This window comes from Astatotilapia calliptera, chromosome 11, assembly GCF_900246225.1.
Source record: "Astatotilapia calliptera chromosome 11, fAstCal1.2, whole genome shotgun sequence".
NCBI classification, from domain to species: Eukaryota; Metazoa; Chordata; class Actinopteri; order Cichliformes; family Cichlidae; genus Astatotilapia; species Astatotilapia calliptera.
The window spans coordinates 29,903,245-29,919,656 of record NC_039312.1 but is presented as its reverse complement, the minus strand read 5'-3'; the positions used below and the strand labels follow the sequence as shown (position 1 = coordinate 29,919,656).

Below are 16,412 nucleotides of genomic sequence, written 5' to 3'. Positions count from 1 at the left end.
TCTGAGTAGAAATCAAGTGATGAGTAATTTATGAGATTATGGGGTGGTAGAGTATCAGCAGTGTAAAAACTGGTAACAGAGCTTAAACAAATTGAATATACACTATACAAGCCATCATCTAGTTTCAGTACAGTAAAAACAGTATAGTCAGAAAATGTGAACTTGAGATGAATGGCAAAAGATGTGAAATACTGGCTTTCAAAGTTATTCTGAAGTTGTTTAAGGAAGTATATAAATCTGCAGTCCGGCTCCAAGTTGTGGAAATAAAATTATGGTAAATTTCCAAATCTTTCTTCTGAGACTCAAAATTACAGCAAGGCTGTGCATTGAAGTTGTTTTTTCAAGCTTGTGTGAAGCACAATGACCACAAGAATACACTTAAGAAGAAATGCAGCCCGCCCAAGCTTACAGAATGGAAAAATAAAAAGGTTCACTCCCTTGTGTCCCTCTACCTGGGTTGTTTTCTCAAGAACAGGTTTTTTCCACCTGGGGGCAGGTGCTAACAGCCAGGCAGGTAAGTAATGACACCTGTTTCCACCTGCTGGGTCGCAGTTGCTCTTTGCCAGCAGTTGCCTCACTTCTCCCTTTTTAGCACAGTCCCACGTCCATTTGGAAGCGGATGGAGCTCTACACACACACGCACAAACACGCACTTGCATGCAATCACACACCCACGAGCCTGCAAATTTAGCCAAGTTATTTCATGGAACACTGAAGCACAAGCAGTGAGCACAGAAGGTAGACTATATGCTGCACAATGGCTGGTGAAAACAGTTGGTTGGTCTACAGCGGCGAACATTTCCAGAGCCTTTGGGTTACTACTACGGATTGATTATCACTATGTTCACATTTAGTGACTCATCTCAGAGCCAGAAATACATTTGTTTCCTAAAAATGGAAGAAAAGGCTTCTGAAATAACAATTCAACCACAAAGAATGCCAGACTTAACAGTTTCTCGAAGCAATGAGTCATGCTTCGTCAAATGTAAATAACCCAAGAAATATTGAGCAAAAAGCTTTCTGCAGATACAGACGTTTCCAAGTTATCATTTATTTCTGAGACATATCACAAGTACTTCTGATCTGTTTTTCAAAATCTTTTTAAATACACATGTTAGGCCTTTATACAATTCACTGATTTTGGACTTCATACATTATTCTGCAAACTGGACGTGTACTCCAAAAAAAGGAACAGGGAACCTTTATAGTGGGCCTATTTTCTCACATATATATATGATAGTTGTTTATATTAAACGTAACGAGTTTCAAAGACGTAGAGATCCTGCTGAAGACTTGGAAGTCAATGCACATCAGTCTGTTTTGCTTGCTGAATTGCTCCAATAATACATTTGTTTAGAATAAAACGGTGTTACAGAGCGCCTCAGCAACCCCTCTTTTTTTTTTTTTTTTTTTTTTTTTTTTTTTAAATAATCTAGTCAGAGTATGTGCAAGTTATTCTTGCTATTCAAAAGCTCAAGACTGTTCCAATTATTTTGTGTTTCTGGCAGTTTTTTGGCTCAGTAAAATATGTGAACTGGGTCAGCACAATGTCAGTGAGAACAGGCAGGATTAATATGGTCATCTCAGACCATTTCTGGCTGCGAGTCCAGAAGCTACACCTACTGCTCAAGTATTCTGTCTGTGACATCCAATCAGAGGGAAGTTGTCTTAAAGGGAGGGGGATGGAAGTGAGAATGATGTGTTTAGAGCAGTGAAAGAGCTGCACCACAGCAAAGTATGAAATAGATTTTTATTTATTTTTCTTTCTATACATCTATATCTATATCTCTATATCTATATATTTTTTTAGGAGTCACAAAATCAATACATGAGCATAACAGTTCTCCTTACAGAAACCTTAAAACAGTTAAAAGCTCCAAATTGCATCATGGTCTCAATCCACTCATACACGATGCTTTAAGAACTGGTTTGTAACTGATAAGTAATAGGTTTGCTAGTTGATGCAAACACTGCTTGAGGACAAGTAAATGACTCCTGACATCCTGAGCTCCAAGTGCTGATGCCTTCATCTGAAGGGCACAAACAATCTGGTGTTCTTTAGCGCCTTGTGTTGACAGGAGGCTGGGAGCCAAGAGCTGGACACCTCAGCAAAAGCATGCTTGACGAGACAGGGTGAGTGTAATAGATTTGAAGTTCTCCTCTTGGAGCTGGAGAGTGTTAAATCACCATGGACATTGAGATGGTGGTTTGGAGGGTTTGGGCAGCATTTGGTTTAAAATACTTTTTTTTTTTTAAGTTTAAGGGTTTTAGCTTCACTGCTATGACTCTCACCGTTATGAAAAACCTCCAACTGCACAGTCTCTGATCATCCTCTTCCCCCCCCCGTATTCTTACCCAAGCTCAGTAAAGCAATCATCACAGCCCCGCAGTGCAAGAGCGTCTTAGCTATGGCAGATAAAGGCTGGGAGATTGTCAGTAATGACGGGTCCACCAGTGCTGAAACTTCCCATAGCTGCTTGTTTCAGCAGTAATTAAGATGGGGGAAATGGTGCACCGTGACTGGCTCTAAAAAGCTTACCAAGCCTTTTGCTTGTGATGCCGTGTCAACTTTTCTACGGTAGGCAAGTCAGTCGGATGAGTAAAAAGGGGACTTAAAAGCTAAACAAAACATGTGAAACAAAGAGGTAAAAAGCAGAGGCGGCAAGTTGTGTACTGAGTGATGTGGGGACTGACGAAAGGGAGGGGAAAAAGGGAAAGGGAGGCCCTAGAGTGATGAATAGGGATGAGATTAGATCATTGATGCTCAGTATTCTCCAATCACAGAAGTTGAAGAGTGAAATGATAACAAAGGTGAAAAGAAATACAAGAAAGAGGACAGGCCGATGGGCTCTAAGAGGCAGGCGGAGTGATTGAAAATAACCGCAAACAGGAAGAAAGGACTGACAAATAACTGTGTGTGTGTGTGTGTGTGTGTGTGTGTGTGTGTGTGTGTGTGTGTGTGTGTGTGTGTGTGTGTGTGTGTGTGTGTGTGTGTGTGTGTGAGAGAAATGGTTCAGCTGTACCACAATGAAAAGAGAATTCTATCATCTTTTCTTCCCAGTGCCACTTTCTCTGAAGCTGGCCCTCAGTAATCACCTTCCTCACCCTCTCAACTGCTTCATCCTCGCCTTCTGTTCTTATCCCACCCGCCCACTCTCATCCCCTGATCTTTGAGGTACACAGGTGCTTATGAGGAGAGCGCTTAACCCCCCTCTCCATGGATCAGCCCTGCAGACGGTGTGTGCTGATGTGTGGAGAAATTCAGGAAGCGAACGGGAGCTGTAGAAAGAGTGTTCTGCTGCTTACGCCCACAAATGGGCAGAAATTGGATACTAAGTGCAGGAGTCAAGCCCGCCGAGAAGGGATGAATGAAAATGAACTTATTTCAAACACCCACACATATGTAAAGATATGGGACGGCCAATATTATTAAAAACGGTAGGTGTTGAGGTGTTCTGGAACAGAGGGGGATGCCAATATCTTAAGCTGACTACAACAGACATTCATCAGTCATGATCAGTCTCATGGTAACGATGGCTGAAAGTAGCTTAACTCAAATCACAGTGGTGCAGAGAAAAATGGCATTCAGGTAAATGTCTTTTTTATAAGATAAGAAATGAAAAAAAAACTAAGTCATTCATATTCATTGGTTCTCATAGATATAAACACTTTTATTGAGGAAGAATACCCAAGAGGCTCAGAATGTATTTTTATGCAAGTAAATCACATTTGCATACTTTACAGTTGCACTGCTGAACCCCGGGATATGGAAAAAACAATTTACAAGCTGGGGTGCATGAGTTATCGTGATGAAACATTGAGTTGATTAGTTGCTCACAGAGTGTGGTGATGTAGCCAAAAAAATATTACCTCAATTTGATATACATGAGCAAGACAATAATAAAAAACAAATAAATCACAACCATCTGTAGGGCTGGCATTGTTATACATACGAGTAATTATGGGTTAACTCATGTAGCTATGGACTTCGATACTTAATATTTCAGCCTCAAAACAGTAACAACACAAATGGAAGAGGAATGTACTCCATACAAACTAATTCATCTGCTCCTTTGTTTTGTTACATTCTGTTGTTGTTATATGTTAAACACCCGAGTAAAAGTCATAGTTCTCAGATAAGTTAGAGGTTCTCATTTCCAAAAGTCTCAAACAGCTACTCTAAACATTTGAATAAATAATCTAAAATGACTGGAGGTTTAACAAATAATGAAAATAATTGTTAGTGTAGCACACAGAGGTCCCAACCGTGTCCTTTTTGCCACTGAGCTGTTGTTAATGTGTTGATATGCCCAAAAAAAAGAAAAATGGCAAATTGCTATTACTCTAATACAACAATCAGCAAACAAACTGATTACTTAAAAGTAAAGGGCATCAATTTAACCATCTTAATTTGTCAGCGACCAGCACTTCAATAAACAAGCTCCATCAAACTGAAGCTGAGCACATTTGCATTCCAGCAAACAGCTTGCAATTACCCGTTTAGATGGCATGCGATGGCAATTAATATACCAATCTTCCTTAATGCCCCACCTAGGGAATTTGTAAACATCAATTTAAGAAATATGAGAGGCTCTCGGATAAAGTGCCTCCTGCTCTGCAGCAGTTACGGCATGCTCTTCGCAGTAAAAAATATAATAATCTCATTGGAAGTTGAAAAGTTACATCTCCAAATCAAACAACTCTGCCCATCATTAACCCAGAAGACAACATAGCTGGTTATGTTTTGACCCTTTGAGTTCGTCTGTCCTCAGGGCATCAGTTTTAAACACTTTGGCAGCTGTGTAACAAAATGTCAATGCAAGCGTGCTGAAACATGTTAGTCACAAAGCTTCACAGCATGTAGTTGCAATCAAAATGCAGGTCAAGTTTGGAAGGTTGGTGTGGTTTGACCCACACAATAAAGGAGCCAGAAAGCAGGGAATCCACAGACCTCCTGGACAATACTCACTCTGTTACATGACTGTTTGCACTTTTGATGTTAACTAGGCGTGTAATAGTTTGTTACGCCTCCATATGATACATCTTTGACATTGTTTTAACCTTTATAATGTGGCTTGAATAAGAAGTTCACCTGGCCCAAGTGCATCTCTTGGAAGCAAATTATAAAATCACTTCATTTACTGTACCTGCAGGGTGGATGCCAATAAAACCTAAAGCTGTGTACTTGACATCCATGTGATCCCTCTCCATTTAATAATAATAATAATAATAATAATAATTTTTTTCTTTAACATAGAAGTACACATAAACTCAGATTGTTAAACTTTCCTGTAAGCACCAACCTTTGTTTCAAAGCCATCGGCCAGTGCTATCTGAGCTCAATATGCCAAAATTAAACCATTTAAACCTTAAAGCATATAAGAAAAAAACAAAAACACATTAAACTTTTCTGCTACGGTTCAGACCAAAGTAAGCAGATTGCAGGTCTTCTGCACCATGAGCATATTGATAGCATCTAAAATCCATTTAAAGTAAGCGGTACTAATGACATAAAATGAACGCAATGAAACTCCATAACAGCAGTTACTAAGGAAACCATGGTTAATTACATAATCCTCCTAGTTGAGCTAAAACTAACCAACCTTCATGAAGGGTTACCCCAGGGTGAAGCTTAGAAAAGCTTATTGACATCTCGCACCCGCTTGGTTAAAGGGGTGTGAATTAGATCTGACTGACGCAATATATATTGACTGCACACTTCCCTGAACACCAAAACAGGGAATCATGTAAAATTCTAACCCTGTGCCTCCTCCTCCCCAAGAGTCCACTTAAAGTAATTACCATGTTGATGGTGAATAGGGAGTACCAATAAACTTGCAATCCTGGTTCCTTGTAGTCAAGACCTTAAATAAAATAAGTTATTAAAGCCATGAAAATATTTTTTTAAAAGCTATATTTAAAAAGCCAGACAAAATCCAAATAAAGAAGGATACACAATGGCCTAAAGGGTTTGAGTAGCTTAAAGAAAGACGAAATACAGTGTGACCATTGACTCGGTTTTTTTCTTGGGTTGTTTTTAGCCAATATTTTCTTAAATTAAAGGACAGCTGGGATCAGCAGTCTACTGAAATACCAAGTAAGTCTGTAAGAAAGAAAAAAAAAAAAAGAAAAAAAAAAGGGATTTACAAGCCATTTTGAGTAATTTCTATCAAGACTTATGTAAAACTACTTAAAACTGATTTCTGACATTGGCAAATAAGAATTGGAATTATTTTAAAAGTATATCCTTGAAGTGTGTCTTTCATTTTTCTCAATTTCATTATATTAATCTATTCCAAGTAGTAAAAAAGCATTTTTAAACACAAACTGAGACATTATGGCTTCAAGGATGCAAAGAGCTTTGTTGCCACGAGATGTGTGTCGCAACACACATGCAAACTCACATGCAAATTAAGTTCCCGTCTGACTTTTCAGAGTGAACATGCGTAGTGCTTGTCAACACATCACAAAGCCAACTACACACTACTACACAAAATTTCAATAGCAGACATTTTTCTTCATCTGGAATGATCTCACTCTAATCTCTCTGTCATCTGAGAATTTAACAAAGGATCAGCATTCAAAGGCATTTCCAGCAAATTAGACAATTTGCCAGCAGAATAAAGAGTAATGGACAAAAAAAAAAAAAAAACTGGCACAAAACATCAGTGCTGAAGCTCTAACAAAGACTAGTCTAATGACAGAACCAAAATCTTGAGCACCTGTGAGTCCAACTGGGCAATGCTAAATTGATGACAACCTGATAAAACTCGGCCAACATAAAAGGAACGCGTAGAGAAAAGAGTTCAAAATCTATTGATCTTTCAAAGTAAACACACTTTCTAAAATAATAGGGAAAAAAATACCACTTCCCTTTTCGTTGTGCATTTTGGCAGTAGTTCTTACAAAAGTTAAAAAAAACCCTAACATGATTGATTTTCTAAAGAGGTAAAAGCATACATAAGCTTTTAGTGTTTTTATCACGAATCTTGCATCATTTGTGTGTCTATTATTACTTTGCATGTTGGTGCCCCACATTGTTGCATAAGGGTATTGTTTTTTCTTTTTATATAGAAATCATAATCCAAAAAAGCCACCACCTCTAAGGTCTTGTCTTTACGATCAACAAAGTCTCTCCTTTGAGACCACAAATTCTTCAGTGTCACCTCATAAACAGCAAAAGAAATAGCTGAGGTGAACCCCTTGCAGTCTTTGCTTGCGGTGGACCCAATTTTCTCCCACCTCCTCTAGTCCCTGTATCCTTGTAACTTTGAAGTCCAGCCAGCTTTGAAAAAGGCTGCAATCTCCCTGCCATGACCAGGCAGAGGATTAGCCAAGCCCTGCAGGACCGAGTGGAAAGAGGACGAAAGAGGGCTGGAGGAGGAGAAACGCCATTTTCCACAACGGTTGTATATGTGCAAGCAGCTCTCCCTCCAGCCAGAGCCGTGGGGGATTAGCAAGCTACTAAGGAAGCAGAAAACAGACCTCCAAGCCCCCTTTTTCATGACTTCCACAGAAACCAATTTACAGCAGAGAACTGGGGGAGGCCGCTAATTCTCCCCATAACCGCCTCCTGCTTCAACTCAAAATCCTTGTTGTGTCACTCACAAAAATCTGCTTTTGTGAAACTGCAAACATTTTCAGAATACCAAACTCAAGGAAGCACGCATCTACAAAGGATTCAATTATTGATATGGGAACTTCATTGACTCAAAAGTAACATTTCAATGTTCACAGAGCAGGGGAAAATAAGCAGTTAAGCTCCTAATCTCACCATCACACTTGATACGATCGGTCACGGTCACCCTGGAAAGTTTGTTTTCCTATTGTGAGGCAAAACAAAAGAGATTACTCATCTTTTATCCATATTAAGTGGTAATATTTGTCTGCACTTTGAGCTTGTACATTTGCAAGTTGTGCATTCATTGTATCACAAACAAAATGCATTAAAAGCAGACCGTATTGTGCAGTGTGCTAAGTACGTGTCTAAATGTGTCACAGTGAGCTAATGACAAAAGCGTGCATTTCAGAGGAACTTAGCAAAGAGGTCAGGACATTTCCTCTACGAGCGGAGGAATTCAAAAAGACTATCAAGCATTCACCAGTTACGGTACAACAACAAACACATTACCAGCACCTCATCGAACTTAGTAAATCTACAGGATCTCAGGATATAATACAGCAGCAAGTAACAGCAGCATAGCTTAAAAGAAGCAACAATGAGCCTTGGTTTAAAAGAAAAGGCAGATCCATATACTGCTGCTTTCCCATCAGCGCTTTTCAAGTAATGGGGTCTTTTGTCTTATCTGTGACTGAAAGGAGCTTGAGGACTTTGGCCTTCATCCCTTTGTTGTTACAGAGTCTCTTGTGGAAACGGCGGATTGGCCCATAGGCGTGGGTGCGTGAGGAAGAGCTAGGCGGCCATGCAAGCACATCAGACTTGAGCGGTCTTAATAAAGCTTCCCTCTATCCACCCCTGAGATCTCCTCACCCCAATTATTCGCCTGACACCTCTACCCTCCTCCATCTCCTCTTATTTCTCACAGCAACCCCCCCACCCTCAGCTCACCATCCAGTTCCCAGCTCTGATCAAGGCTGTCCCTTTGCTGTGCTCAAAGCCCCAGAGGCCTGTACAATATCGGGCTGCTGGTGGCGTTTGCTTCACAGTCTGCTGCTTGAATTGCATCAGGAGTGTGTCTCTTCTAGTATTGACATAAAATCACTACTGTTCAGCCAGCAACAGTGGAAAGTTCACTCCAAATTTAAAATAAAGTTCCACGATCCAGAGAGAATCAAGAAGACATGACCAAATAAGATATTCTCACAGAAACCTTTAAACACTGGGTTTAAGAATGTGCATGCTGACACCTGATACTTCCCAGTGTTTAGAGAGCCCAACATTGTACAGTGAAGCAAAGATGAACAAGACTCTTAACTTATGTTTACATTCAGTTTCTTTGTCTATTATTAACTGGCATGAATAACAGTAAAAGTAAACTATGGAAAATAGCATACATAAGTCCATCATGCATCTGTATTCACACATACAATGCAGTTCAGTACTTTTCTAGACATTTTCTGATGCTGGTGCAAACATCCAAAACAGTTTGCTGGAACATTAAATACATTAAATGGTCTTTATGCAGAGAGTTGCATAGTACAAAGTCTGTGTGTTGTACGATTTGCACTAATGCAGGAACAGCATGGTTAATAGTTCAGCAAATTCACAGCCAGCTAGTGGTTACCTCCTGCAGACTCTGCCGAGGCAGCACCCTTGCCTGACAAAAACTCCTGCTGTGGGTCCTGAAGTGCAAAAGGGCAATTGTGCACAGTGTGCTGACCTTTTTCTTCCAAAAATGTATGCAGTACATGTGTGAAAATGACTATGAACTGAAACCTGAGTAATTTTACCTCCCTGCAACATCAGATCTTACTCTTAGGGTTGCTAGAAAAGTTTTTCAACGTAAAGCTGCACAACTAAGTGAGTGCCTCGTGTGTCTAATAATCCCTCAACAGTGTGAGCTAAAAAATAAACCGGATGTGCACAAAAACTTCAGCTCACCGCAAAGAAAATTAGGAGCATAAATGATGACATGCTAATAGAACAAAGAACATAACAACGAGTCTAAAAACCAAAACAGCTCATGAGAAGACCACAACAAAACACTCCCATTTCTTTGCTGTTCTGTCTGCCATTTTTGAGACATTTTATGCTTTTACCTTCAGATGCCTTCAAGGTCACAGCAGGGCTACATCTGGCCAGCCATCTGTCTCCAGCCTTCCCATGAGGCATCCTGTCATCGGCACTCCTTGGCCCTGTCCTCTACTGTCCACATTCAAGCTCACAAGGGAAATGCTTGGCCAGACACAATAGCTTTTCAGTGATGCTACAAGTTTCTGATGCATTTGTTCAGTTGTTCTCCCCATTGACTACCTGTCTACCTGACAACAGAGCTCACAGCACCAGAAAACATTGACATGGTCAACACCAGACATGTGCCAATTTGCAATTATCGAGTATCGATGAATGAAGAGACTTTGGACATTTTTCCCCCTGAGGACATTAAGTAACAGTGATGGTGAGCACTCTAAATCAACATAAGGAACCAAAACTTCTTGATTTAAAGTAACCATTTCCCATCTGTCCATTCTAACAAATGCGCTGTGCAATCTGACAAACTCTACATTTTCATTTTCTGGCAATGTAGGCAAACAGTCCCATATGTCATCAAATTCAACAACTGCCATTAACAGAGCTTCACCAAATTCAAACCAGTGAGAGCAAAAACAGAAATATAGAAATCTTGACCACTCAAGCAATTTTGACAACTTGCAAACTCAAACCATGAGCTCAGTCCGTCACACTTTCTACGTATCACTGTAATATGTGGTTCTTATGCACGCTCTGACTAAATCAGTGGTTCTCTAAATTTATGAATGCCCCCTATTTCGAAAACAAAAAAAGTTCATGCTCAACACCTCACAATTTATGTGATTTGCAAGAAAAAAAATTATATTTTAATTGAATAAAGGAATACTATCAGCAAAGTCTTTACCTAAAAATAGCATATTCATTCAGTTGCTTAGCCCACCAGTTAAAAACCAGTGGACTAAATTAAGTTTGTCCTTGGATAATGCTGTATGGCAAATGTGTTAAAGCTGGTTCCTTACCTTTGATTAAATTAATTAGATAGATACAGTGCTGTATGTTCAATCACCTATTTTTTAAAAAAAAGCAGCAGTAGCAGTGTTTCCATAGACCATCCATTAATTAAGTATCCTCTGTAGATGCCTCATGAAAGTAGAACTTTCACTGTCACATATATTCAGTTCAATCTAAATACTGCATTTGAAAGATCAGTGAATAGTGACTCCGTGCCTCATCAAATCAAATCTTATTTAACTTTTAATTACATTGGATCCATTTAGAAAGTCACACTTTTAGAAAGAAGCGGCAAAGCTTACCTTAACTTTTCAAACACTCTGCTGAATCCAGTGATCCACCAAACAGGTAACTAGACCAGCTTGGTACACACTCCAGCTGTCAGTGAATCTGTGAATGAAAAATAGGAGATGCCTCTTAGATCTGTGTACATCTCAGACATAATGCAGGACAGCTTACGGTGATGCTGCCTAAGCCTTGAAAAACAGTCATAGTAGTCATGTTGTATTCTCCATCACAAATCTCTAAAACGCCAAAGTATAGATAACAATGACAAGTATCCATTGCTGGGTGTCCTATTCACTTTCATCAGAAAAATGCCAGAATGTGAAATGAAAATGTGAATCAACTTGCTTTGAACTCTGAGGAAAAGATGTTGCTGGAAATGCTGTTCGCATGACAACAGGTTGCTTTTGCAATAAGTGAACAAAATCTTTTGACAAATCCAAGAGCCCAAACTTGCCAAATCTGATGATGGCATCTCAGCTCACAATCTGCTCTGGCAGTCTGCTCCCAGAAAAAACGTCTTCACCTTGCCAGTGCACAAACCTAAACAGAGCTTCATACAGCCTGATATTACCAAAAAAAAATAAAAAAATTCCATCTGAGCTGAAAGCTGAAATGTAAAATGTGAAATTCTGAGTCACTGATGCATAAAAGTTGACAAGTGATTATCTTTCTTTTAGAAGGATGTAGTTCCTGATCCTATAGCAAAAGTATTTAATTTGCTTTATCATATAGCCATAGGGAGTATGTAGAGTCTCAATTATTAAACCAGCAATAACTATTAAGCATTTTTGTGAAATACTGTGTAATATAATGACCTAGTTGGATCTCCACCTGTCCCAATATTAATTCAGACAAATGGTGATGACTGAGGTTTAGACCTTTACACCCTGCAAATTTCAAGTAGCAGAGCCCAGAAAGACTTGCAGAGGCAGCATCCTCTGGATTAGCAAACACTCCAGCTGGCAGCCACATGCTGATGATGGTTCAGTTAAGGTTAAGGCATAGCCAGCTCGCCAGCATATTTTCTTCTCTCTCAAGTTCTCACTGTTTTGACAAAAGGACCACAAGTCCCAAATGGAAAGTAGAACTGCTGTGCATCAGTAACAGCCTATACCAGCTATTGTGACACCATTGGGCGTGCGGTCATTATTTTCTTGCATCAGTGGTATGTTGACAATAAGGATCTGTGTTTGGTATTTGTTGGAACTTACAATACTGTCTGAGAAAAAACACAAAACTTCAAAAGGAAGATAAGGGCTTGTGGAAAACAAATTCCTTTGCCTGAGCTACAAAGCTATCTCTGGTGCACTTTCAAGACTTTAAATTGCCCCTAAATGCATCTAGAAGATTTCAGTACTGTGTTCTTGTGTTTTTACCAGAACTAAGGAAGATTTAAATACCATACATCAGGCCATCTGGTAGATTCGTGCAACGTGTCTAGAAATAGGGGGGCAATTGCCACAAAATATACAACTCAGTATTATGTGGCAATTGCTACATAAATATATAAAATATCAAACATATTACCTAAGGTTGCAAACGGTTTAAATTGCATTTTCAATACTGACAAAAAAAATCAAAAAATAAGTCCTGACATTAAAGAGAGATTTTTCTTCTTAGTGTTATATTAATCTGTCCTGAGCGTGTGACGAGCATGAAAGAAAATCCCTGATCATTAGAACTTTGGACTAGTCTGGGCTCACACTCAGCTCTTAATAAAACCCATAAACTAGATCCTTCTAATAGAATAATTTCAAAACCACAACTGGGAGCTACAGCTGAAGGAGTAATCAAATTGATGCCTCATCTCTGGACTGGATGTTTACTTCTTTTCTTATTTGCTTGCTTTTGCAAATTCAAGCTTTTAGTCATTTCAGTATAAAGAATCAATTACGGTTATATCGACTCCTCCAAGCTCACGCCTGGGGAACGTCTTTTCAAGTGACCAAAGTAAAGAAATGCACCACAATGAGACTGGAGATGACACTATCATTTCTCAGTTCCAATGAACAAAACACACCACATGCACATTTTTTCAGATCAATGGTGGGGAGGAGTGATTAGCAGTTCTTAATTACTATTTAATTATACTAAAAAGCACAAACTTTCAGGTTGCACGGAAAGCAAAAAGCCTCAGTGTGAACGCTCACATCTTCTCTAACTCTCAGCCTTTGGTTAATCATCCGAGTTCGCTGTAGGAATATTTATTCGCTTTTTTATTCACTTTTCATATCACTCCAGAGTGTATGATCTGGGCTGTGACAATTCGTGTGATGACTCAAAGCTGAAAGCCACTAAAATATTTAGGCCAATCACACATTGAACTTATTCTCACCTTATTTTTAAACTAATATTTTAGTTTTTTTTTTTTTTTTTTAAATACACAAGCTCTTGTCAATAAGGCCGTTTTACAACTAATTTACACAGACATTAACAACATGATCAACCAAAATCATAACAATGGGTAAGATTATTTTTTTAGTTGAACAATTGACAACATTGTTAAATGTGTTCACTTACTAGTAGTTCAGTAAAAGGACACAAGGACATGTTGTGCTGCTTCCTCAAGCAGAAACAAGCCAACTTCAAATATCAAATCCACCCTGATGGGGGAAACTCAGGTTTAAAGGGTTTCCCATCAGTACAAGGGATCATGAGGTTTTATAGTGATGATGAGTGCCATGTTTCAGTCTTATTTGTGACCTTTCTTTTTCACTTGAGGAGATGGGAGACATTTAAATGGCATTGTCCCACTGCAGATACTCTATAAGGATGAACTTTTTAGTAATCATAATCACAGTTCTGTGCATTATTCTGCTCTCCCTGTGCTAGTCATTTTAACAGATCAAATTCAGTTTATGGTAAACAAAGTTTACAGTAATTGAAGGGCTCATTTTATCATGCCTTTGATTTTGTTTATTGTTTATTGTTTATTCCAACTTTAGCATTGTTGCCATATTCTGGTTAGTGTTTACCAGAACATGGTTACTGAAAGGAATGATTAATTACTCGTCTGGCTGTGAAAATAAAGAAAATTGTTCAGCCTTTTAGGTGACTGTCAAGCACATTGAACACCGCTAATTGAATGACTGATATAACGGTCAATGGCCACTTCAGTTGTGCAATTTTGAACAACTAATAAATCTATCAGAGGAACTAGGGAGTGTTGCCTCGTCCATCTTCTACCAAATGGCAAACAGACCACACTCCTGCCCTTTCCTCACTCAGCTGCCTATTAAAAGGGAAACATGTGGTCTAGTGTCTTGTTTCAGGGAAAGTGAAAACATACGCCCGCTGAGGTACACAGTTGAGCAGAGGAGTTGCGCATGTTGTGACAAAGAGTGGCTTTTCCCTTCCCTTGTACCGCATTCTCTCACTGCGAATCGCCACATGGGGTAAGGGTAAGTGATTTGACCAGTCCCTGCAATCACTAGGCAAGGCCCCCTACCTTGATAGCCATTCAAGGAAATCAATCAGTATTCAGGTCATGAAATGGGGATGCCCCCTTAACACACAACCTCTGACCCATGCAGGGTTCTACTCCGAGAGCGTGACAGGGATTTGTGCTGCCAGTGTCTGCTGCGTGTCCGACACTAACAAAGTCCTTGTGTTGAAGGGAGGAGCGTGGCCTGACCCTGTCCACCTCTGACACAATAATTCCAGCTGAGGAGTTCAAGGTAGCCTGACCTGCAGCTGAACCGGTCTATGGAAACATGGCTACAAGCTCTAGCTGAGCCTTTTCCTCAATCCCCTAGAGTTCCATGGAGAAACAAGGGGTGTGCTTGGGTTTCGCGAGCAATGCCGTAGCGTAAATCGCCACATTTATTCCTTCATATTTTACTTAATATCTGAACAGTTGGAAAGCCTTCTTTCTGTCATGGGAAGTACATGGGGGGCAGAATTAGCATAACGTAATTACACTGGGGAACGATCCAGGCTCCAAGGAGCAAGACATAACCTGTAATTTACCATAGTGCTCCCTATGCAATTGACAGTCAGGCTATGATATTGGAGATAAATGTCGAAATTTGGGCTGTTAGCTTAACTGATGGTGCATTCAGTATGATAATAACCACGGTCTTGCACACAGTGAGCCTGACGAGCAGTCCTGCAATAGCTCTTCACCACTTTTCCTCCCCTCCATGGGGGTATTATCATGCTAATCTAAAAGACAAGAAAAAATACATTTCAGTGAACAATGATATATAATAATAGGAAGCAGGGATCTCTGAAACAGTGAGGAGACAAAAGAAGGTATTTTCACCCTGCTCCGCTAAGCATTGTAAAGGGCTGACAAATGGACACAGATATTATGCTGGCTGGTTAATTAAAAGAACATAGTCTAATTAAAAAGATCTTCCTTGTGAATAGACTGCCGTCTATGGAGTTACTGACCTCTGTCTCCTGCACATGTTAGGCATAGGCCAGTCAGTAGCTCTCTTCTTTCACAGATTTAATTTTCAAATCAGAGGGGTTTTGACTGACGAGCGGCAAACACAGTAGTACGCTGCAGGAAGTGCACTAGATCTCGGTTGGGGTGCTGGTACTTGATAAACGGCTTTGAATTGCTATTATATAGTCAATAAAACTTGCACATGACATTTGATTTAATTCCCCATCTTTCGTGCAGAACTTTTTCACAAAAAGGTCAATATATCGAGTTTTTCAGTTAGTACAAATTTGAAATGTGTTCAAAGACAGTTTGACATGCACACACGACTATGCCTTAAAGTTATTCTGCTATTTTTTTTAATGACTTGAATTGTTAGAGAGCAATGTTTCTGGAACATACAGTACTGTCTTTATGTTTTGCTCAAAAATTGGAAAAATAGATTGATTTACTGAAATGTGCAATGTGAGTTTGTACAATTCTAACAAGCCTGAAAGTGAAAATGTGGTAAGACCACCTTTATTCTTCAACATAGCCTGAACCCTTGTAGGCAAACTTTTTTTTAATCATTTCTTTAAGTAGTCTTCAGGAACAGTTCAGCCTTTTCTCCCAGTTTTCCTTAAGAATGGCTTTTTGACAGCCACACTTTCACTGATGTCATTTCTGATGCCAGTTCGAATGGCGTGCATGTGTGTCATTATCTCTGGCATTTTTCATAGATTCAACTAAAGAAATAGGAACAAATTGTGCATTTATGTCCCAGGCAGTAAAGTGCTACTAAAGTGCCTAAAGATACAATTTAAAAAGTTTTCTGGTATGGGTAGACAACACTGGTCCATCCCTTGAGTTAGGTGCCTTTTATATGCTTGATGATTCATAGGTCAGAGTCAAGTGTTTCTGAAAGATCTTTAGAAATCGAAGAGATCTACTTCTCAAGACGCTTTGGAAAAGAAATTACAAAAAAGACACTTATGGCAAAAATATTTTAAAAAAAGAAACAAACAATAAAAACCATTATATATGGCATAGCACTTTACTTTCACTGGAAGAAGTTGGTTGTTTTATCACAAA

The 16,412-nt window shown here is 39.3% G+C and overlaps 1 protein-coding gene across 4 annotated transcripts in view; it reads right to left on the bottom strand.

Moving 5' to 3' along the window:
- sema6cb (semaphorin 6Cb) overlaps positions 1-16,412 on the bottom strand; it is a 144,990-nt gene that overhangs the window by 114,597 nt on the left and 13,981 nt on the right. For all 4 annotated transcript variants that reach the window (XM_026183764.1, XM_026183765.1, XM_026183766.1 and 1 more), the window contains exon 2: positions 10,966-11,053. The gene's annotated coding sequence lies outside the window, so the exon portion shown is untranslated. The remainder of the gene's footprint in view (positions 1-10,965; positions 11,054-16,412) is intronic.